The 22,695-nt window shown below is 48.2% G+C and overlaps 2 long non-coding RNA genes across 2 annotated transcripts; one reads left to right on the top strand and one right to left on the bottom strand.

Moving 5' to 3' along the window:
• Nucleotides 1-72: 72 nt before the first annotated feature.
• On the top strand, nt 73-13,111 carry LOC309645778. Its single transcript, XR_014255048.1, has 3 exons — nt 73-599; nt 695-800; nt 1,118-13,111. It is a non-coding gene; the product is annotated as an uncharacterized lncRNA (long non-coding RNA).
• Nucleotides 13,112-15,660: 2,549 nt separating this feature from the next.
• On the bottom strand, nt 15,661-22,666 carry LOC309645754. Its single transcript, XR_014255038.1, has 2 exons — nt 17,110-22,666; nt 15,661-16,391 (listed from the first exon to the last, which is right to left on the bottom strand). It is a non-coding gene; the product is annotated as an uncharacterized lncRNA (long non-coding RNA).
• Between the last annotated feature and the right edge of the window lie 29 nt (nt 22,667-22,695).

Here is a 22,695-nt window from a genome sequence, read left to right as displayed (position 1 = left end):
GAGGCCTGGGTGGAGGGTGGGGAGGGGTAGGGGTGGAGGGGAGAGGAGGAAGGGCTCAATTGCTTGAAAAAGCAACAGGAATTGGGGTTGTGCATGGGCAGCTGGGCACAGGGGTGGAGAAAAACAAGGCCCAGGTGTGTGGGCGTGGGCTGCAGGAGTGTCTCCTCCTGTCTGCACTTCCCCTTGCAGCTGAGGTTGAAGGTGTGTTGGAACGAACACTCCTGGCCTCCCTCTCCACTCCTCTCGCTTGTTCCACATTGCGTGGGAGGAGGGGTGCTCCATCTGACTGATATGATTGCAGGGAACCTGACATCCGCGGACCTGGTTAGCCTGGGGCAGAATCACTGCTTTAAAATGCAGTGTCTTTGGAGATGTGGGGAGCGGGCTGTTTGCCGCTGCATATCAAATTATCCCATAACTAAGTGGCATAAAGCAGCCCTGTATTCTGCTCACAGGTTCTCTGGATCACATTCTGGGAAGTTCTTGTTCGGGATCTCCTCAGGTGGAATGCAGGCAGCCTCTGGGGCAGATTCTCTCTTTTTTCCCGGTGGTTGTTGGGCGGATGGGAGGGGGATCATCTTGCCAACAAGTAGGGGAAGGTAGAAGGCCCCCCCCACCCCGTTCCCCAATCTTGCCTCCCCAGCAGTAAACTGAGTCTTCCTTCTGGCCCTCCTGGGGCTTCTGGTCCCCACAGGGCAGCAGGTGATGACGGGGCTCCCCTCCCTGCCTCCAGGAGCCCAGTGGGCTTGTAAGAGGAGCATGGCCTGAGAGAGGAACGCCGAGGGGAGTGGCTGATGAGTGTCATGACAGCGATGCCTGATGTGGGCTTTGGAGACATTTCCTGCTCTGGCCCGTGTGCCTCTGCTGCCTGAGTACACATTACTAGACACCACAGTCTCGTGGTCCGGGGACTCAGGGTGCTGGTTGTGGAGGGAGGGGTGCATCGGGGCGGGAGCAGAACTCAGGGAGCAGGCAGTGTAGACTGCCCGGGGGTGGACAGGCCTCCAGTGAAGCATTCTGTGGTAGCCAGCCTCCAACATGGCCTGCTGACCCATACCGCCTGTGCGGTTCTTTCCACACTGAATCCGGGCTGGCCCCATGTGGCCAACAGAATAAGATGAAAGTGACCACGTGGCTCCCGAGACTGGTTCACAACAGGCATTGCAACTTCTGCCTTGGGTTCTTGGCTCTTCTGCTCTGGGGAAGCCAGCTGCCGGGCCGTGAGAACACTCGAGCAGCCCGTGGAGAAGCCCACATGGGGCAGAGCTGAGGCCCTGGGCCAACAGCCAGCACTCCCGGCCAGCCGCGGGAGCAGGTCACCTCCAAAGTGGATCCTTGGACCTGGTCAAGCCTTCAGATGACTTCAGCCACGTGGGAGACCCAAGTGAGAATGGCCCAGTGTCCCGAAATCTTAACCCAGAGAATTTGGGAGCATAATAAAGTATTGTGTTGGGTCACCAAGTTTGGTGTGATTGGCTACACAGCATATGATAACGGATAACTTCTATCTCCAAATACTCCCTAGGAAGATGGCAAGATGATCCTTGAGAGGGAGAGGGTGGGGAGGATGATTAAATGAGACAGAAAGATAGAGCTCTCCCGTCCCCTCAGGAAGCTGGAGGAGAAACCAGCCTGGACCCTTCAGCATGGCACTCTCCGGGGTAATGTAAGAGGATTTTGTACAGGTTTCCACAGTGAGTGGCATGAGAGTTCTTGTAGCATACTTAGGCCAGAGTTATATTATCAGAAAGAATATGTAGACACAGCGAGGGTTTTTGACAAGAAGCCAGTTTTTGAGGTGTGGAATTTGTGTGATTTTTTAGATGCTCGGGGAGGGAGTGAACTGTAATGGTTTCCAGGCCCTCCCTCTGGCCCTCCCTCACCAAGGGATCCAAAGTTTCCGCCTCCCCTCAGCACGTGACCTGGCAGAGAAGAAAATGCCTTTGACTGAGAAGATGCCAGGGGCTGAGAGATTCACAAGACTCAAAAGCAGTTGTGGGAGGGATGTCCCTGGCGGTCCAGTGGTTAGGACTCCGCGCTTCCACTGCAGGGGGCACGGGTTCCATCCCTGGTCGGGGAACTAAGATCCCACATGAAAAAAAAGGGTTGTGGGACACCTGAAACTCAGTGGGGCGAGGGGTGGCGCAGGGAGAGGCCTGGATTTTAGGAGGGGGAGAGGGATGAAAGCCAGACAGAGAAGAAGAGCATTTGAAAAAGCATTCTACTAAAAACATTTGACAATCATTGATTTAGCCAAACCCCCTCAGGCGTTCTATACCCTAATTTTATAGAAGAATGGGGGTAACTTAAGTTGTATTTTCCCGTAAGCAGATCCTGAGACCAGGGTTTGAAGGCAAGCCTGTTTGAGAGGTGACCCCAGGAAGCAGGGAGGGGAGCAGGGGAGTGAGACAGGGCGGGGAAGGCAGCCAGGAAAGGGCGTGTTATGGCCAGAACAGGCCCCACTTTGTCGTGCCAACATGGGGCCAGGAAGTTGGCATTTATCCTCCACCTCCCATTGGTCCTTCCTTGTCTGGGGCTGCTCCTGGGCCCTCCTGGACTGTCCCCTACCACATATGGGCAGAGAGAAGCCTGGGGAGAGTTGCGCTGAGGCTTTCTGCCTGTCCTGGAGTGAGTGCAAAGGGGCATGGGGGCCCCCCATGGATGGAGCAGGTGCCTCTCACAGAGTCCCCAGCCTGGAGGCCTTTCCCAGGCAGTCAGGAGGCCCTGGTGGCCCAGACTCCTGATTGGCGGACAGCAGAACTGGGGAAGGTGATTCACTGTAGACTGGATGCCTGGAGAGTGCTGCCGGGTGCTTGTCTGTGGGGGAAGGGCTCAAGGAGGAAGGGAGAGGAATTGGTTCAAATCCTGGCTCAATCCCTTACTCACTGGATAATTTTTATTAGGCTTATCTCCTTTCTCAGCCTCAGTTTCCTTAGCTCCAAAACGAGGCTGATACTTCCTACCCCTCCGACCTTGAATGCTTAGAACGGCGGTCCCCGACCTTTTTGGCACTGGGGGCTGGTTTCGTGGAAGACCATTTTTCCACTGAGGGGGGGCGGGGGATGGTTTCGGGATGATTCAAGTGCAATACATTTATTGTGCGCTTTATTTCTACTATTATTACATTATAATATATAATGAAATAATTATACAACTTACCATAATGTTGACTTGAGGTGGAGCTCAGGCAGTAATGCGAGCAATGGGGAACGGCTGTAAATACAGATGAAGTTTTGCTTGCTCGTCTGCCACTCACCTCCTGCTGTGTGGCCCAGTTCCTAACAGGCCATGGACTGGTACCGGTCCGTGGCCCAGGGGTTGGGGACTCTTGGCTTATAAGAACATTGTAGTGGGTATTGGTAGCTTGCCTCCTAGTCCTCTGTCCATTCTCCCTTCTTCTGACAACATTTGGGGCTCTACCTGTCCCCACTCTGTTCAAGAGGTTTGGCTGGAGCTCCACCCCCGGATCCAGCCAATCTGAGCATGGCATCCCCCTGGCTGTGGAGACTGGTTCAGAGACGGGCGTGCCTGAGCCCATCCAAGCACAGCCAATCCCAGTGCTTCTGTAGGAGCTCTTGGAAAAGTTTCTCTTTCCTGGTGGACTAGAATCTGAGAGGAAGAGAAGCTTATTACCAAGTGCAGCTTTAGAACAAAGCCAGCACACACACGGGATAGACTAAGAACAAGAGACAAAGAGAGGCAGGTCCTAATGATGTTGCTTGAACCCCTGAATCAAGCTGTGCCTGAAGCTGCGGTACCCCTTGCCTTCTCTGTATCCGAGACAATATATTCCCTCTACTGAAATTTGTTTGTGTTGGATTTTCTGTCACTTGCAACAGAAAGACTTTTTTTTAACCATTTTAAAAAATTTTATTTTATTTTATATTTTATTTATTTATTTTTGGCTGCGTTGGGTCTTCGTTGCCGCACGCGGGTTTTCTCTAGTTGCGGCGAGCGGGGGTTACTCTTTGTTGCGGTGCGCAGGCTTCTCACTGCGGTGGCTTCTCTTGTTGCAAAGCACGGGCTCTAGGCGCTTGAGCTTCAGTAGTTGTGGTGCACAGGCTCAGTAGTTGTGGTGCACGGGCTTAGTTGCTCCGTGGCATGCGGGATCTTCCCAGACAAGGGCTCAAACCCGTGTCCCCTGCCTTGGCAGGCAGATTCTTAACCACTGCGCCACCAGGGAAGCCCTAACAGAAGGACTTTTAACTGATAGAAATTGCAGAAGCTGCAAGTTTTTGTTTATTTGTTGGCTTAAAAGAGTGTTTGAAACCATACAGTCCTAGCCCAGAGGAATTCTCTGAAGTGTTTATCGAATAGGTAGATAAATGAATCACCTAACTGTGGTCTCCTATTACTACTTTGGTCAATGGACATGAGAATTGGTAAATGGAGACGCTGGAAGAGGGGTGTTGGAGAATTTTCTTGTTTTTCCCTAAAATCAGAGAAACTTTCATTCTTGTTTTGTGGGGTAGGCCAAACCCTGCCATCATTATTAGGATGATGAAGGGTGTGAAGGGCCAGGGCAGGACCTCAGGGAGAAGGCCTGAGAGAGGAGGTGAGAGTCCTTTGCAGGGAGTCAAGGGGTTCATCTTATGCTTTTGGGCCCAGCCCCTGGAATGCAGGAAGAAAGAGGGAGCGTGGAACACGGGGAAAGTTTAGGCTCTTGATCCAGACAGCCAGGTTGAATGCTTGCTCTTCTGGTGACAGCCTATGTCCCTCTGTCTGCCTCACCGAGCTGTGAGCTCAGATCTTTACCTTGTGTCCCGAATGCCAGGCTTGGCACAGAGGTGGCCTCAGAGCAGACTCATGGGACGAAGCCGAGGATGACAGGAGATCCCTTTCCCAGTGAGAATGACATTTGTGGTAGAGTCCCAAGTGTGTGCCTCCCTCTCCTCCCATCAATGCTCTTTCTCATCAGTGTTCAATTTTTCTTCTCATCTTTGTGGCACAAATATTCTCCTCACTCCTTAAGCAGTTGGTCCCCCTAAAAGAGGTTGTTTTCCCAAGAAACAATTGGTTGTTTCCACCAATTGCAAACAGATGAAAACCCCCTTGCCTGGGACTTCCCTGGTGGTCCAGTAAGACTCGGCGCTCCCAATTCAGGGAGCCAGGGTTCAGTCCCTGGTCAGGGAACTAGATCCAGCATGCACGCCACAACTAAGAAGTCCGCATGCCACAGCTGAAAGATCCTGCATGCCGCAACTAAAGATCCCACATGCCGCAACTAAGGCCCGGAGCAGCCAAAATAAATAAATAAATAAACAAATTTTAAAAAATAAATAAATTTTAAAAGTATATATTAAAAAGAAAGAAAACCCCCCTTTCCCTTCCCCTGACCCCTGGTGCATGTGGTCATGGAGGTGTAGGGATTAGCCTCACCTTTGCTACTTACCAGCTGTGTGGCCTTGGGCAAGTGTCTTGACTTCTCTGAGCCTCAGTTTCCTCATCTGTGAAGTGAAGATAACTCATTCTTTGTGGGGTTATGTGAAGGTTAAATGAAATAACTTATGTGAAAGGGCTGAGCACAGTGCTTACCGTTAAAGTTGGGTGCAATAAGAGAGAATTCCCACCCTCCAGCCTCCAGTGAAGGTAGGACTTGAAGAAAATGTCTGTGCATTGATTCCACATGACCCCACGTGTCCGTGTGTGTGTGTGTGTGTGTCCACGTGTGTGCATGTGTACTGTGCTTATGGGTATGTGCATGCTGTGTTTGCGAGCACGTAAGTGTGTGTGTAAACAGAAATGTGCATATACGAACGTGTGCTTCTCTGTGCGCATGAGTGTGTGTGGGTGCGTGCGTGTGTTTTCCCAGCACTACTAGTGGAAAGCCGTTAAGTATGCTTTATGGCAGCGGCAGCAGCAGCTCCGTCCCCCCAGCCATTAAGCTGCCTCCCTCCTCTCATCTGGGGGTGGGGAGCTGCTGCAGCCTTGGCGCCCTCCCTCCCCCGCCCCTGCATGCTGAGTGAGCACCGTCGCCCCCCTCTCTCACCATATGCCTGTCTTTTACAGTTCTTTGGTGCGTGGTGCCCATCGAGTGGGTAATTAGCTAAAGGAATTAATTGACATCCATACACGTAATTAGCAAATGGTTATAAGCAGCTATTCTCCTTGGGATGTCTAAAATTTCTAGGGGTCAGACGCTGGGGGGGGAGGGGGAGGGTTCGTGATGTTTTAAGGAGGAATAAAAGCAGCCAGTGTGAGTGCCAAGGACCAGGACGGGCCTGGGGTGCTCTCCAGGCTCAGTGGCCTGGCTGTGGTGGGGGAGAGGGGCCAGGAAGGAGGGGAGAGGGGTCCATGAACTTGGTCAGGGGAAACTGACTCCTAAGGCACTGGGAGTCAGGAGGCCTGGGCTTCCCGCCCCATCCATGTGACTTTCTCTGTGACCTTGGGTAAGTCTCTTCTCTCTGGGCCACAGTCTCCACTTCCAAGAGAAATGGATGGGACCAGCTGTCTCTTAGGACTCTCCCAGTTCTGACATTCTTCTCTACTTTAAGCCAAACTTTCTAACAGCAAACAGGGTTGTGCAAAGATGGAGCCATGTGCCCCCTTCTTCATTCCAGAGCACGGCGTCACCATGCTCTCTCTCACCTGTAGGTTTGGGTACATGCTGTGCCCTCTGCTCCAAATGCCCTTGTCCACCTTCTCTGCCTTTAAGGTCGTCCAGATCAGCGCGGTCCAATAGAACTTTCTGAAATGATGGAAATACCCCATACAGTAGCCACAAGCCACATGTAGAGATTGAGCACTTGAAATGTGACTAATGCAACTGAGGAATTGGATTTTAAATTTATTCACTTTTAATTTATTTACATTTAAATAGCCACAAGTGGTTCGTGGCTATTGTATTGGACAGCACAGCTCTAGATCTTTTAAGATCCAGTTGATTCATTTATTTGTTTACTAAGTCATTCATTCATCCAACAAAATTTATTGAGTGCCTGCTGTAGCTAGGCACGGAGGAGACTACCAAGAATAGGCAGGCATGACCCCTGCCCTCATGACGCATTTGTAATGGGAAGGAATTGGAGGGAGAGAAGAGAGAAAAACAAATGGACAAAATAATTGGGAATTATAATAAGAGCTATGAAAGAAATCAACTAGGGGTTGAGACAGAGACTAGAAAGCCCAGGGAAGACCTTCTTTAGATGGGGTGGTCAGAAAACGTGTTTCTGAGGAGGTGTCATTTAAGCTGGGACCCAAGGGATGAGAATGAGCCCTCCAGGGAGAGAGTGGAGGAGGGGTGCTCTAGGCACTGAGGTCAGGAGGCAGGAAGAGCTGGTAAGTCTGCAAAAAATCAGTGGGGTTGGGGTGTGAAGAGTGTCAGGGTGAGGCCAGGAAGTGGGGGCAGGTGCCTGATGGAGAGGCCACAGGGAGGGCTATGGATTTTGTGGTAAGAGTGGCGGAGGTCCCTGAGGGGGCCTAGGCAGAGACGTGGCACCATGAATGAGCATCTTCAGAAGCTGACATGGCTGCTCCAAAGGGGCCAGTGGAGGGGTCCCTAAGGGAAGCCAGGGGATGGTCATCTAGAGGAGGGCACCTGGCCAGGGTGGTACAAGGACAGCTCATAGTCACTTCCACCAGGAAGCTTTCCCTGGCTCCCCCAGGCTAGACCAGGCACCTCTCCATGATTATGTCACCCCCAGGCCTAACTCTGCCACGGCACTTTCACCACTTGTCATCACCTGTTATGGTCGGACCTCCCCACCATGGGATCACATCTGATTCTGCATCCCCACCTCAGCAGAGGGCCTGGTGCAGAGTGGGTGCTCAGGCAGGACAGCCCCTCCCCAGCTCAGCCGGGGTGTCCTCCATCTCCTGGGAAGGGGCCACCTGGGAAGGTGACAGTGGTGGTGGGAGAGATGCCTGAGCCCCTGCCTTCTCTACTATCCCTGCTGCCTCATGTGCTGCACTTTGCGGTTTATGGAGCCTCTTTCCCATCCATGGCCTCAGTTGTCTCTCCAAACAGCCCTGAGAATTGGGTGGAGCAGTAACCCTCATCTACCCATTTTATAGATGGACAGACAGGAGCCCAGGGGGACCAAGTACCTTAGCCTGGAGCAGAAGTCCTCAACCTCTTTGGAAGTTACAGATTACGGAGGTTCAGTGTATAGCTTTCAGGTCGGACAGACTGGGTTTGAATGCTGGCCGTTAATTTCTTAGCTGTGTGACTTCAGGCAAAGTACTTAACCTCTCTGAGAATTAGTGTCCTTATCTGTAAAATGGGGGAATAACCGCATGTATTTCCCAGGGTGGTTGTGGGACTTGTAAAGTGCTCAGGGGAGTGCCTGGCACATAAGAAGCATTTAGAACTCTTCACAATGGTTGTTTGGGAATCTGATGGAAGTTATGTACATCCACAAAATGCATATACAGTTTCAGAAGATTCACAGAGCTCCTGGAGCTCAGCCATGCATGCCTTGGTGACCATGGACCCCAGGTTAAGAAAATGTAATAAGAAAGACCCTAGTAGCAAGAGAGATATCTAAGGAATATAGTGTCTAAGGAAAAAAAGATGTGTAAGACTAACATGGAAAAAATTTTTAACACTTAACCAAGGGACATTAAAAACTACTTAAATGCAAAGACTTAACATTGATAAGGGTATCAGTTGTCCCCAAATCAATATATTAATATATAAATATATTTAACGCAACTCTAACATTCCAACAGGGATTTCTATGGAATTTGAGATATAGATAGATAGATAGATAGGTAGATAGATATAGATATAGATAAAGATCCAAAAAACAGCCAAGCCCTTTCTGAAGAAAAATAAGGTGGGTAGACTTGCCCTACCAGGTATCAGTATTTGTTTTAAAGCTCTAATAGTTAAAACAGTGTGGGTAGGCTCAGGAATGGACAAATTGACCAGTGTAATAGAATTGAGAGCCTGACATAGAACTCTGCATTTAATCTGCATGACGGAAGCAAAAGGCAGTTACCAGGTGGTTCAAACTATGGCAGATTCCAGAGCCAGACTGCCTGGCTTTGAATCTTGGCTTTGACACTTACAGGCTGTGTGATCTTGGGCAAATTGCTGAATCTCTCTGGCCTCAGTTTCCCCAGGGGGGAAAGAGGGGCTATTCAATAAATGGAAGTGGACAACTTAGTTGTTGATATGGAAAAATGAAACAATCCATACCCCACTTCTTACCAAAAAGTCAATTTCAAATGAGTTAAGTACTTAAAGGTCCAAAGCAACACTTTGAAACATTGAGAAGAAAATGTAAGTGAACATCATTCTGACTTTGGGGTAGTTTTTTAAAGAGACCTCAAAAGCACTAACCATGGGACTTCCCTGGTGGTGCAATGGTTAAGAATCCGCCTGCCAAAGCAGGGGACATGGGTTCGAACCCTGGTCCGGGAAGATCCCACATGCCATGGAGCAACTGAGCCCATGTGCCACAACTAATGAGCCTGTGCTCTAGAGCCCGTGAGCCACAACTACTGAGCCTGCGTGCCACAACCACTGAAGCCCGCACGCCTAGAGCCTGTGCTCCTCAACAAGAGAAGCCACCGCAGTGAGAAGCCTGTGCACTGCAACAAAGAGTAGCCCCCGCTCGCCGCAACTAGAGAAAGCCTGCATGCAGCAACAAAGACCCAACGCAGTCAAAAATAAATAAATAAATACAATAAATAAAACTTAAAAAAATAAATTAATTAAGTAAATTTTAAAAAAATTTAAAAAAAGCACTAACCGTAAAACACTGATATATTTGACTATATTAAAACGCAGAACTCCTTTTTCTCAAAAGAAATCTTGAAGGAAGTAAAGTACTACAAACACAAGAACATATTTTCAATACATATAGTAGCTAAAAGATAAGTATCAAGAACATGCAAAATTGGTAAGAAAGAGAAACAAGCCCAATCAAAAAATGGGAAAGAAATATATGGCTAGGCATTTCTTAGAGAAGGAAACATGTATGGCCAATAACCAACTGAAGAGATGCTCAACTTACTAGTAATCATGGAAACAAAAGTCAAGACAACAAAAAAATGTCATTTTACAACATTTGATTGGCCAAAATCAGAAGCCTGACGATTGGAGTGAGTGTGGATCATGGGATTGCTTACTTGTCACTTTTGAGTACACAAATTGATACAACCACTTTGAAAAACAAGTTATTATTATTTTGTAACTTTGGACATTTTCATACCCTATACCCCAGCAATTCTAGTAGGTATATACCCACTCCGAGGTATATACTCCTTGTATTGCACCAGGAGTCATGTAGGAGAATATTCATAACAGCAATCTGTAATAGAAAAACAACAACAAACCTCCTCCTCCAAGCAAGGGAATGATAAATACAAAATTCAGGATAGGGACTTCCCTGGTGGTGCAGTGGTTAAGAATCCGCCTGCCAATGCTGGGGACACAGTTTTGATCCCTGGGTCTGGGAAGATCCCCCATGCCACAGAGCAACTAAGCCTGTGAGCCACAACTACTGAGCCCACGTGACACAACTACTGAAGCCCGCGTGCCTAGAGCCCATGCTCCACAACAAGAGAAGCCACTGCAATGAGAAGCCTGCACACTGCCACGAAGAGTAGCCCCCACTCGGCCCAACTAGAGAAAGCCCGCATGCAGCACCAGTGCAGCTAAAAATAAATAAATTAATTAATAAAAAAAAATTCAGGATAGTGATTCCCTGAGCTGGGGAGGGACATGGGATGAGGAGGACAATATAGATAGATGAAAGTTATCACTAATGTTCTAAAATTTGGGTGGTGGGTTCACAGGTCTTGATTATATTATTAAAAATAAATTGGTGAGAATTAGAAGACAAGCCACAGACTGGGAGAAAATATTTGCCAAAGACACATCTGATAAAGGACTTATCCAAAATATACAAAGAGTTCTTAAAATTCAACAATAAGAAAACAATCTCATTAAAAAATGGGACAAAGACCTTAACAGACATCTCACCAAAGAAGAAATACAGATGGCAAATAAGCATGTGAAAAGAATCGCCACATCATATGTCATCAGGGAAATGCAAATTAAAACAACAAGATACTACTGCACATCTATTAGAATGGCAAATCCGAGGACTTTTTTGGATTTGGCAAAATCCAAAACACTGACAACATCAAATATTGGGGAGGATGTGGAGCAACAGGAACTCTCATCAATTGCTGGTGGGGATGCAAAATGGTACAGCCACTGTGGAAGACAGTTTGGTTTCTTACAATACTAAACACACTCTTATTGCATAATTCAGCAATCATGCTCCTTGGTATTTGCTCAAAGGAGCTGAACACTTATGTTCACACAAAAACCTGCACATTGATGTTTATAGCAGCTTTATTCATAATAGCCAAAACTTGGAAGCAGCCAAGATGTCCCTCAGTAGGTGAGTGGATAAACTGTGGTACATCCAGACAATGGAATATTATTTAGCACTGCAAAGAAATGAGCTACCAAGTCATGAAAGACATGGAGGAACCTTAAATGAACATTACTAAGTGAAAGAAGCCAATCTGAAAAGGCTATGTACTGTATGGTTCCAACTATATGACATCCTAGGAAAGGCAAAACTATGGAGGCAATAAAAAACAGTGGCTGCCAGGGCTGGGGAGTAGGGAGATGAATAGGCAGAGCACAGAGGATTTTTAGGATAGTGAAAATATTCTGTATGATATTTTAATGATGGATATATGTCATCATACTTTTGTCCAAACCCATAGAATGTACAACACCAAGAGTGAACCCTAAGGTAAACAATGGACTTTGGGTGATTATGATATGTCAATGTAGGTTCATCCTTGGTAAAAATGGTACATTACTAGAATGGTACATTCTGGTGAGTGATGTTGATAATGGAGGGGGCTATGCATGTGTGGGGATAGAGGTATATGGGAAATCTCCGTACCTCCCTCTCAATTTTGTTGTAAACCTAAAACTGCTCTTAAGAAGTCTTTTTATTTATTTATTTGGTTGAGCCGGGTCTTAGTTGCGGCAGGTGGGCTCCTTAGTTGCGGCTTGCTGGCTCCTTAGTTGCGGCATGCATGTAGGATCTAGTTCCCTGACCAGGGATCGAACCCAGGCCCCCTGCATTGGGAGTGCGGAGCCTTATCCACTGTGCCACCAGGGAAGTCCCCAAGAAGTCTTAAAGTAAATAAATAAGTAAACAAACAAACAAATGGATGTTTGTCAAAACCCACAGAATGTACAACACAAAGAGTGACCCCTAATGTAAACTGTGGAATTTAGTCAATAATAGTTTATCAGTATTAGCTCATCAACTTGTTCTGCTAATGCAGGATGTTAATAATGGGGAAAAAAAACTGAGGGAGGGAGGGGCAGGTGGGAATTCTTTGTACTTTTTGCTCAGTATTTTTGTAAATCTGAAACTGCTCAAAAAATAGTCTATTAAAAAATAAATAAATGGATGAACAAATGAAGAATAAATGAATAATCAATAAGTATAAAAGATAGCCATGGTGTCTTGAGCCAAGTATTATCATTAATCCAGTTCTGCACATCTGAGAGTTTTTAAAAAACAAACAAGTTAATCAAAGACAAATAGGTCCTGGACTAGAACCCAGACAAATCCAACATGAAGAAATAAAAGTAAAGTCCTACGGTCTGTGCCCAGCTATCAACCTTATAAACAGAATGCAGAGATTAATAGGGATTCAGATAGGGCTAGGAGTTTCTGTTGGCTGTCAGCTCAAATGGAAACAACAGTGTAATGCCATGTTTTTTTAAGACAACAAAAACATAATCTTAGGATATTTTAATAATATTATTACTAACTCAGGGTTTGAGATGGTGGACTGACCATTTTAATTTATTTTTAAAATGTTCTCTCGGGCTTCCCTGGTGGCGCAGTGGTTGAGAATCTGCCTGCCAATGCAGGGGACACGGGTTCGAGCCCTGGTCTGGGAATATCCCACATGCCGCGGAGCAACTAGGCCCATGAGCCACGACTACTGAGCCTGCGCGTCTGGAGCCTGTGCTCCGCAACAAGAGAGGCCGCGATAGTGAGAGGCCCGCGCACCGCGATGAAGAGTGGCCCCCGCTCGCCGCAACTAGAGAAAGCCCTCGCACAGAAACGAAGACCCAACACAGCCAAAAATAAATAAAATAAATAAATTAAAATGGCCCCTCATCATCGAGTCCATTAAAATGCCAGTAAAGGAAATAAAAAGGTACAAACCCACAATAATGAAAAGGCTGGAAAGGAGGAGCATCAGCACATGTGAAGTTTTAGCAATAGACCGATATAAAAGACAATTGACAATATGGTCCTCCTCAGTATCCTCAGAGGACCGGTTCCAGGACTCCTGCGGTTACCAAGATTTGTGGATGCTCAAGTCCCTTATATAAAATGGCGTAGTATTTTACATTTCGGCACATCCCCCCATATACTTTAAATCATCTTTAGATTACTTATAATACCTAATACAATATAAATGCTACGTAAATAGTTGCCAGCAGGCAGCAAATTCAAGTTTTGCTTTTTGGAACTTTCTGGAATTTTTTTGAATATTTTTGATCTGCAGTTGGTTGAGTCTTCGGGTGCAGAATTCACAGATATGGAGCAGCTGACTGTATTTATTAGATATGTGAAGAACTCTTATTTAAAACATTTTTTAACTGTGGTAAAATATACGTAACAAAATTTACCAACTTCATGATTTTTTGTTTTTTTTTTTTTGCCACACCACGCTGTTTGCGTGATCTTAGTTCCCTGACCAGGGACTGAACCCCCAAACTCGGCAGTGAAAGTGCAGAGTCCTAACCACTGGACGGCCAGGGAATTCCCCAGCTTCACAATTTTTAAGTGTTCAGTAGTGTTAATTATATTCACATTGTTGTGCAACCAATCTCCAGAACTTTTCTTCTTGCAAAACTGAAACACTACACTCAGTAGAACAACTCATTTCCCCCTTCCCCAGCCCTTGGCAACCACCATTCTACTTTGTTTCTATGGATTTGACTACTCTAGGTACCTCATAGAGTGGAATCATACAGTATTTGTCTTTTTGTGTCTGGCTTATTTCACTAATCATAATGTCTTCAAGGTTCATCCATGTTGTAGCATGTGTCAGAATTTCCTTCCTTTTTAAGGCTGATTAATATTTCATTGTATGTATATACCACTTCTTGTTTATCCATTTATCAGTCGATGGATATTTGGGTTGCTTCTACATTTTGCTTTTTGTGAATAATGCTGCTGTGAACATGGGTGTACAAATATCTTTTGCAGAGCCTACTTTCAATTCTTTTGGATATACAAAGAACTCCTATAACTCAATAATAAGACAAGCAATCCAATTTTTTTAAAAGGGGAAAAGATTTGAATAGACATTTTACCAAAGAAGATACAAAGATTGTGGCAAATACAAATACAAAAAGATCCTTAACAACATCAATGAACAGGAAAATAGAACTCAAACACACAGTGATATACTGCTATGAATCCACTGAAGTGACTAAGATTAAACTGACTGACCAAATCAATGCTGGTGAAGATATAGAGGAACTGGAATTCTCATACACTACTGGTGGGAATGTGAAATGATACCACTGTTTTGGAAAAATTTTGGCAGTTTAAAAAAATGTTAAACCTACATCTATCATGTGACCTGGCTATTCCACTCCTAGGTAAATACCTAAGAGAAATGAAAGTATATGTGCACACCTAGATTTGAACATGAATGTCCATACCAGCTTTATCTGTATAATAGTCAGTACCAAGAGACAACTCAAAGTCCATCAATAAGTAAATGAATAACCAAATTGTGGTACATCCATAAGATAACATTCTACTCAGCAATAAAAAGGAACAAATTACTGATGTGTGCAACAGTATATATTCACTGCAAAATAATTATGCCAAGTGAATGAAGCCAGACAAAAAAGAACACATAGTATATGATTCCATTTATACAGAATTCTGGAAAATGCAAACTAATCTAGAGTGACAGAGGCAGATTATTGGGTGCCTGGGGGGTGTGGGGGAGGGGCAGTGTGAGGCAGAAGGGAGAGATTATAAAGGGCCATCAGGAAACTTCGGGGGTGATGAATATGTTCATTACCTTGATTGTAGTGATGTTGTCATAAATATATGTACATTACATATATGACAAAACTCATCAAGTTGTATACTTTAAATATGTACAGTTTATTGTATGTAATGATATTTCAATAAAGCTTACAAAAGCAAGCAGGAAGAGATTAGTTAAATAAATTTGAGTAGGGACTTCCCTGGTGGTGCAGTGATTAAGAATCTGCCTGCCAATGCAGGGGACACAGGTTTGAGCCCTGGTCCGGGAAGATCCCACATGCCGCAGAGCAGCTAAGCCCGTGCGCCACAACTACCGAGCCTGCGCTCTAGAGCCCAAGAGCCACGACTACTGGAGCCCGCGCACCTAGAGCCTGTGCTCTGCAACTAGAGAAGCCACCGCAATGAGAAGCCTGTGCGCCGCAACGAAGAGTAGGCCCCACTCGACGCAACTAAAGCAAGCCCCCGCGGGGCAGCGAAGACCCAACGCAGACAAAAAATTTAAAAATATTTTTAAAAAAGTGATTAAAAACAATAAATTTGAGTAGACCCATAAGGAAAGAAATACTATGTAGCAATAAAAATTATGGAAAGATGTTTATGATAATTGTTGAAAGAAAAAAAAGCAGATTACAAAACAGTATATCCAATAGGGTCACTTTTTATTTTTTTTTAGATAACCTGAATATCTCCAGGATTCACCATTTGGTTACAAATAATGTCTCATTAAAATTAAACCACGGTTTATGTCAGCCCAGAGCCATCCTGCCTGTGTGGGAATTCCCTTTCCCTGCAAAGTCCACCTGTCGCATATGTTTCTGGGTGTTCCCTAACGTGTCTCACTGCACTTGGAAAGCAGTCTCGAAGTCATTTGCTGTTGTTGGCACTGGGGCCTCTGCTGAGCTGAGGCTCCTGCATTAACGCCTCTAGCAGAGCCAGAGGTTGGCCTGTGCTATCGCCCAGGCTGCTGCCAAAGCCCCATGCATGGGGTGCCCACCATTCCCGTCCTGACGCTCACACCTTAGGGTGCTCCGAGAGCAAAGTGATGAGGGAAGTCCCCCATCTTGTTACCCAGCCAGGGGTCCCCACCGGAGGGCTGCTTGGGCCCCAGGTGTGGTGAGCTCAGCATGGTAACTCTCTGTGTTGAGAGAGTCTGGGGCAGGGTGAGTTCAACCACCAGCCCCTGTGAGGTGTCTGGAATGACTGATCCTTCCCACTCTCTGGTCCTGGTGTGGACCAAGTTCCTCTTCCTGTGACAGTTGTCTTTCAGGGACCACCAGCGTCCTCTGTCAGGTTTCTTCCAAGTCTGCCAATGAGCCTGTATCCCAAATGTGAATACTGACGGAGATTCTTCTAGCGGCTCCTTCATGCCTGCGATCACATCATATTATATAACATAACATATGTACTTACACATGGGGGAGGGGGAGGGGAGTCCCCACCTCTCCCTGTCAGCATATTTTCCTCTTTCAGCTCTAGTGTAGCTGGAAGCACATACCCGGAAAATACTAACAGTGATTCTCTCTGAGTGAAGAGAGCATCGGTGGTATTCATTTTCTTTGTTCTCTTCTGAACTGTCCATTCTCATTTTTTTCTATCACTGTCCATAAGGCCAAGGCCAGTGTGTCCTGCTCAAAACCTCATCCCAGCACCCAGCTCCGTGTTTGGCACATAGTAGGTGCTCAATGAGGTGTGAACGAGTAGCAGGTATTACTTTTCAAGACTGAGGGGCTGGTTTAGCAGTGGCAGGGAGACAGCTTTTGCACCCCGCCGCCCGCCTGGCTCCACCTCTAGCCTGTCAGGTCCCGCCACCGGCGTTTCCGCCTCTGCCGCCCCGCGGCGCGGAGTGTCTGGCGCCGGTCCTGCAGCCCTCGCCCTCTGCTCGGCCGCGGCCGCCCGGGGCCGCCTCACCGGCGCTGGAGAGGGGAGGGGAGGGGAGGGGACCAGACTCGTCTGGGAACTGGCCTGGGCCGCTCCTGCCTGTGCCTCTGCCCGCTTCCTGCGCCTCCCTCCAGCCTCCCGCAGCCTCCCCCATCAGGGTCTGCTCTGGGACCTCGGATGCCCAGTCGCTGAGCCTCGCCCCACGGACCTGCTTCTCCGACGTCCCCAGCAGGCTCCCCGGCCTCGCCTCTGCGAGCTGTTGGGTCCTGAGCGCCCCGCCACTTGGGTAAGACCCGTGCCGCCCGCAGGCCCGCCCCCACCTCCCCATCTCGGAAGGGCCGAATTCCTTGAGATCCTCCTGCTGCTGGCTCTTCCTCGACTCCAGCAGCCTCTCCAGGCAGACCTGCCTCTATCCCAGGAGCGGGCTCCGGATAAGCCAGGCGGTGCCGGGCAGCGCTCTTGCGTGGGCAGGCTGGGGCATGAGGCATCCTGGGATTTGAGCTGGGATGGGCAGGCCTCTCACGAGGATGAGGAGGCTGGCCCTTGGCAGTGCCTAGGGCCACAAGACTCAGAGCCCAGAGGGTGCAGCCAATGCTGACTCACTCAGGCCAGGCGTGGGGTGGGGGGAGCACCAGCCCGTGGGTGAGCCGCTCCCTGGCAAGGGTCCAATCCTGGAAGTCGGACTGGGTTCAGACCCCCAGCAGCTGGGCCAAGGAGGGGGTTCAGCTCCTGCAGGAGGAGGTGGTGAGAGAGAGAGAGGGAGAGCTCACTCCGAGCCGCTAGGCAGGAGGGAGTTCAGGGCTGGCTGGGCAAGTCCAGTACTCTGCTCACACATCCTGAATCTGGCCTCCACGACTTGTAGGCATTCCCTCCTCTCCATCCCCACCATGCTGTATCTTCTCCCCTCTGGACCATTCACTGGGCTTCTCACTGCTCTCCTTGCCCGGCTTCTCCATAAATGGCTGTGGTTCCAAGGGGGGGCCTGGCCTTGAAGCAACGATGAAGTCATCTCTACTTCCTCTCTTGCTGGTATCACTACCTACTTCCGTTGTTCCTCCCTTCTGCTCCCTCTCCATTTATCCTACAACTTCCTTTATTCTGCCATGCCAAGCCCAAGGGGCCCCCAGAAGGAACTGAGAGCCTTAGCTTGGAGAACAGGAGAGCATGACGACATTCTTTCATTCACTCATTTGATCATTCATTTACACGTGGATTTACTTCCATTCACTCACACATTCCCTTGTTTTTTCCCATTCCATTACTCACTCCCTCATTCTCTAGACACTTACTGAGCATCTACTGTGTTCCAGTAACTGAGTGTTTGGTGGGAGAGGGGCAGGATATTTAGAGGAACCAACACCATCCCTTCTACCTGCTTGTTCAAGGTCAAGAAGGAGAAATGAGCACAAGTCAGTCCAATTTAAGAGAAAAAGCAATGTGAGAGAGAAATAAAGAGCTCTGAACTGCGGCTGTGTGTTTATGTGTGGGGAGTGAAGATACAGAGGAGGAGGATGTAATTTCCACTTAGGAGGAGCCCAGAAGACTTCCTGGAGGTGATGCCATTTGAGCCGGGCCCTGACTTGGGGGAGGGTTTGGATGTTGAGTTATTAGAGGGCATCAGGGTAGATGGAATAGCAGGAACAAAGGAAAATCCAGATGTGTGAGGGAACAGTGGGAAGCTTTGTTCATGACTTGAGAGGATTAGAAGAAATAAGTCTGGGACTTCCCTGGCGGTTCAGTGGTTCAGACTCCATGCTTCCACTACAGGGGACTTGAGTTCGATCCCTGGTCACGGAGCTAAGATCCCACATGCTGTGCGGTGCAGCCAAAATTTTTTTTTTTAATTTTAAAAATTAAAAAAAAAAGAAGTCTGGACAGGGAGACTAGGGCCAGTAGAGGACAGGCCATGTGCTCCCATGTCTCATGTCACAGGCTAGGGGAGCAACCTTGTTCTGGGTGACACAGAGCCTTGGTCATGAGGTAATGGCCTTATCCTCATGGCTAAGGATAATGGTAACATCCTTGTGGATATTAGAGCTCTTTAATCGTACAGGCAACCTTAGATGGAGTGAGTTCTTCAATCTTAGAGGTGTGTTAATGGAGGCTGGGACACTAGGTATGTGTGTGGAGATGGGAGAGCTGCAGGTTCTGGCCCCTGGAAGGGTTCGGCTAGGACAGTGCGGAAAGCGGGAGTTGGAGTGGATGATGTCAGAGGTCCCCTCCCACCTAGAGAGTCTGTGGTCCTATGGGAAGGCTAGAAGGTCCAGCAGAGGGAATTCCTGGGAGTTTGGTCATTTATTCACTCGTTTATTCCCTCATTTGCCCCTATACCCAATCATCCATTCGTTCATTCATTCATCACTTAGTCACTAAACCCTTGGTCTGGGCAGATCCTGTGCTGAGGACTCAGATGACACAGATGAGGTCTCTGCCCCTGTGAGCTCCCATCTGATGGGGGAGCAGACCCACACCTGACAGTGACAACCCAGTATCATCGTGGAGTAGGAATGGAGATTGTTTTATTGTGTTTTGTCACTGAGTGGGAGGTAGAGCTGGGACATGGACCTGAAGAATTAATGCAGATATTTGTCCTCCAGCCAGGAAGGCCCCGTCGGTGGGGCCAGATGAAGGATGTAATGTGGGAAAAGAAGTGTTTGAGTGAGAAAACACTCTGGGTTCATGGGGCTTAAGAGGCAATCTTCCTCCAGACATGGACCACTCGAGAACCAGGCCTTTGGGCTGAGGGCACCACAAGCTCATCCCTCACCAGAAATGAGCCTGCTGGATTTGAGAACCTCTAGATAATTCCTTGGTCAGCATAAGCTGTAAGAGGTTATGTAGAGTGGTGGTTAAGCTTCTGGGCTCTGGACCTAGATCAGAGTGCAAGTTGTGGTGCTAACTATTACCAGTTGTGTGACTTTGGACAGATGACTCTGCCTCTGTTCTTTCCTTTGCAGGAGAATATTAATCATAATACTGTCCTCTTAGGGTGAGGCCCAGAGATGGTAACAAACATGAAGTGCTTGTACAGTGCTGGGCAGGTGAGAAGGGCTATAATGACAGGGCTAAAATGACAATGATGACGATGACAGTGATTATGATGATGATGATATAGTGATATACAGTATAGTGATATACTGTCAGCTGCTGCCTTTAAAACCTCTGGGCCTCATTTTCCCCAGCTTACAATGGGAGGACTGACCTAGCTCACTGGTTCTCAAAGTGTGGTCCCTGGACCAGCAGCATCAGTATCACTTGGGATCTTGTTGCAAATTCTTGGGCTCTACTGCAGCTCTGCTGGAGGTAGGGCCTGGAAATCTGTATTTTAATAAGCCCTCTGGGGCTTCCCTGTCAGTCCAGTGGTTAAGACTCTGCGCTTCCACCTCAGGGGGTGCTGGTTTGATCCCTGGTCAGGGAAGTAAGATTCCACATGCCTCGCGGAGCAGCCAAAAAAAAAAAAAAAAAAAGCCCTCTGGGTGATTCTGATGCAGGCTGAAGTTGGAGAACCATTGACTAGCTATCACTTAAGACCTCTTCTGGATTCGCCTTTCCACGACTATGATTCATCAGGTGTGTTTCATGCCTTCTGCATATAGGGCCCTGGTCTGGGGACTCGTGGGATAGGCACAGAGATGAGTAAGATGTGATATCAGCCGTCAGGGGGCTCCCAAGTGAGTTGGAAAGGGGAGACAGACACCTTTGGAAATACCTATTGGAGTAACAGACCAAACAGAGCTGCTAAAGAGACACAAGAGTCAATTCTGTAATAAATAGAAAAGGGAAGGGAGACCTTTGTGGGCTGGAGGGGACTCTGTAGAAAGGTCTAGCTCCTGATAGTATCTTGATTCAGCCTTGCTGGAAGTCTTCTCATAAGTCTAACTGAATGCTGTCTTGCATATTTTATGCCTTGTTGTGGTGTGGGGTGGACAGGACTCTAGACTTGAGGCCAGGAGTGGTGATTCTAGACAACTTCCTTGCTCTTTGACTTTGGTGGGCTCACTTTTCATCCCTGTGTCTCAATGTGTTCATCTGTAAGACGGGGACACTAGACTGAGTCCAGTGAGTCTGAGTCCAGACAGCTCTGGAGAGAGGGTAGGGTTGGGGACCAGAAGCTCTCTGGGTTTCTATCCCCTCATCTGCATAGTGAAGACCCTGAAATTGTCCTGACTGCCTGCCTTACCCAGTGAGACTGGGGATCCAGTGAGTTAAGCTATCCCCTTTCTAGGCCAGTTTTCTTACCTGTCCAGAAAGGTCTCATGACACCTGTCCTCTTCACCTCACGTGGCTTTTGTCATACTGGGCGTGTTCTTCAACCTCAGAGGCTCCTTGATGCCTAAACCCTGTTGCCTGGCATTCAAGGTCCTCCACGATAGACTGCCAGCTTTTTCCTGAAAGATGAGGGCCCTCACTGCCTATGACTGCATCCTGTGCTGTTCCCATTAGGCCTCCCACCTCACCCCTCTTGTCAGCCTATTCAGTCTTCAGTCCGGCTCTAGCACTACCTCCTCCACAAAGCCTCCCAGCTTGCCCCAATCCTCAGTGCCATCCTTGGATCATCTTGCCATTTTTAAGGCGTGACTTTAATTTTGCATTTGTAGACACTGAAGTACTGACAGACCATAAACTCTTTGAAGGTAAGGCCTGAGCTCACAGTGATGGACATTAGAGTCCTTGACTCCTAGAACAGGGCGGCCCAGAGAGAGGAGAAAACTTGCCCAAAGTCACGTAGCACATTAGTGAAAGAAACAGACCCAGAAACCAGTTGTCTTAGGCCCAGGAGGAGACATTATTAGGGGTGTGGTGAGTGAACTAGAGGGGCAGAGGAAAGGGCAGAGGCCTCAGAATTGGACTGACCTCTGTTCTAGCACAGCTCTGCACTCAGTAGCTGTGCCACCTGGGGCACCTCACCTACCCTCCCCAAGCGACCTTCAGGTGGGCTTGGAATGAGGACATGGTGAGGCCTGGCACACAGTGGGTGCTGGGTTATTGCGAAGTGTTCATTATTATTCGCCATATGCTTGTCCGTCCCAGCTCCCCTGCCTGCATTCCACTCCCCTCTTTCTTTTCTTAAACACCAAGCACTTGATTTTATTGCCCTGTCATGAGAAATCCAATGTGAGTGTCAAAGCTGCCTCACGATGTGCCTTGCAGAAGTGAGAGGGAGAAGGGAAAGTCCTGATGGTCTTTTAGTCTTTTAGGGGCTGGGGTGGGAGCCCAGGAGGATGAACTCTGTGGAGCGGATGGGTGGAATTTGGCAGGTGTCACTTTTAGAAAAGTCACGCCACCTATTTTAAGGAAGTGAGGGGGTGTGCCCCATCGCTGGCCAGCAGCTGCTGGATGCTGGTGGGCTGGAGCGTTGGGCGGCACCTCAAGGGTGAAGAGTCCGAGCAGGTGGGTCTGGTATCTCTCTGGGAGGCTGCTGGCAGCTCCCCACACTCCTGCCACCTTCCAGCCTGACCCCTTGTGGATGGATGGAAAGCCGGTGCCTGTTTTGCCAATGTCACTGGCTGGGGCCGGGAGCCATCCCAGAGCCAGAGTCCCTGTGGGGAGGATGTCAGGGGCTGGAAGTGGGGGTGACGAAGTTTGGCTGTGGCTGGAGGTGCAGTGAGTGTCCGGCTGGGTGCGCAGTGGGCGGGCATAGGGCCCCCTGACATGGCTGTGGCCCAGCTGGCAGCCTCCCTCCTTTCTCTGCACTGGGCAGGCAGGCGGGCTGGCACAGGAGCCTCCGTGCGGGGTGCTAGGGGAAGGGGGGCCCAAGGGCAGTCTGAGGAAAGGTTGGGACACGTTGATAACT

Source organism: Balaenoptera physalus (assembly GCF_965194825.1).
Source record: "Balaenoptera physalus genome assembly, chromosome: 1".
Lineage (NCBI taxonomy): Eukaryota > Metazoa > Chordata > Mammalia > Artiodactyla > Balaenopteridae > Balaenoptera > Balaenoptera physalus.
The sequence above is the reverse complement of the archived record's forward strand: the minus strand, read 5'-3'. Positions and strand labels throughout refer to the sequence as shown.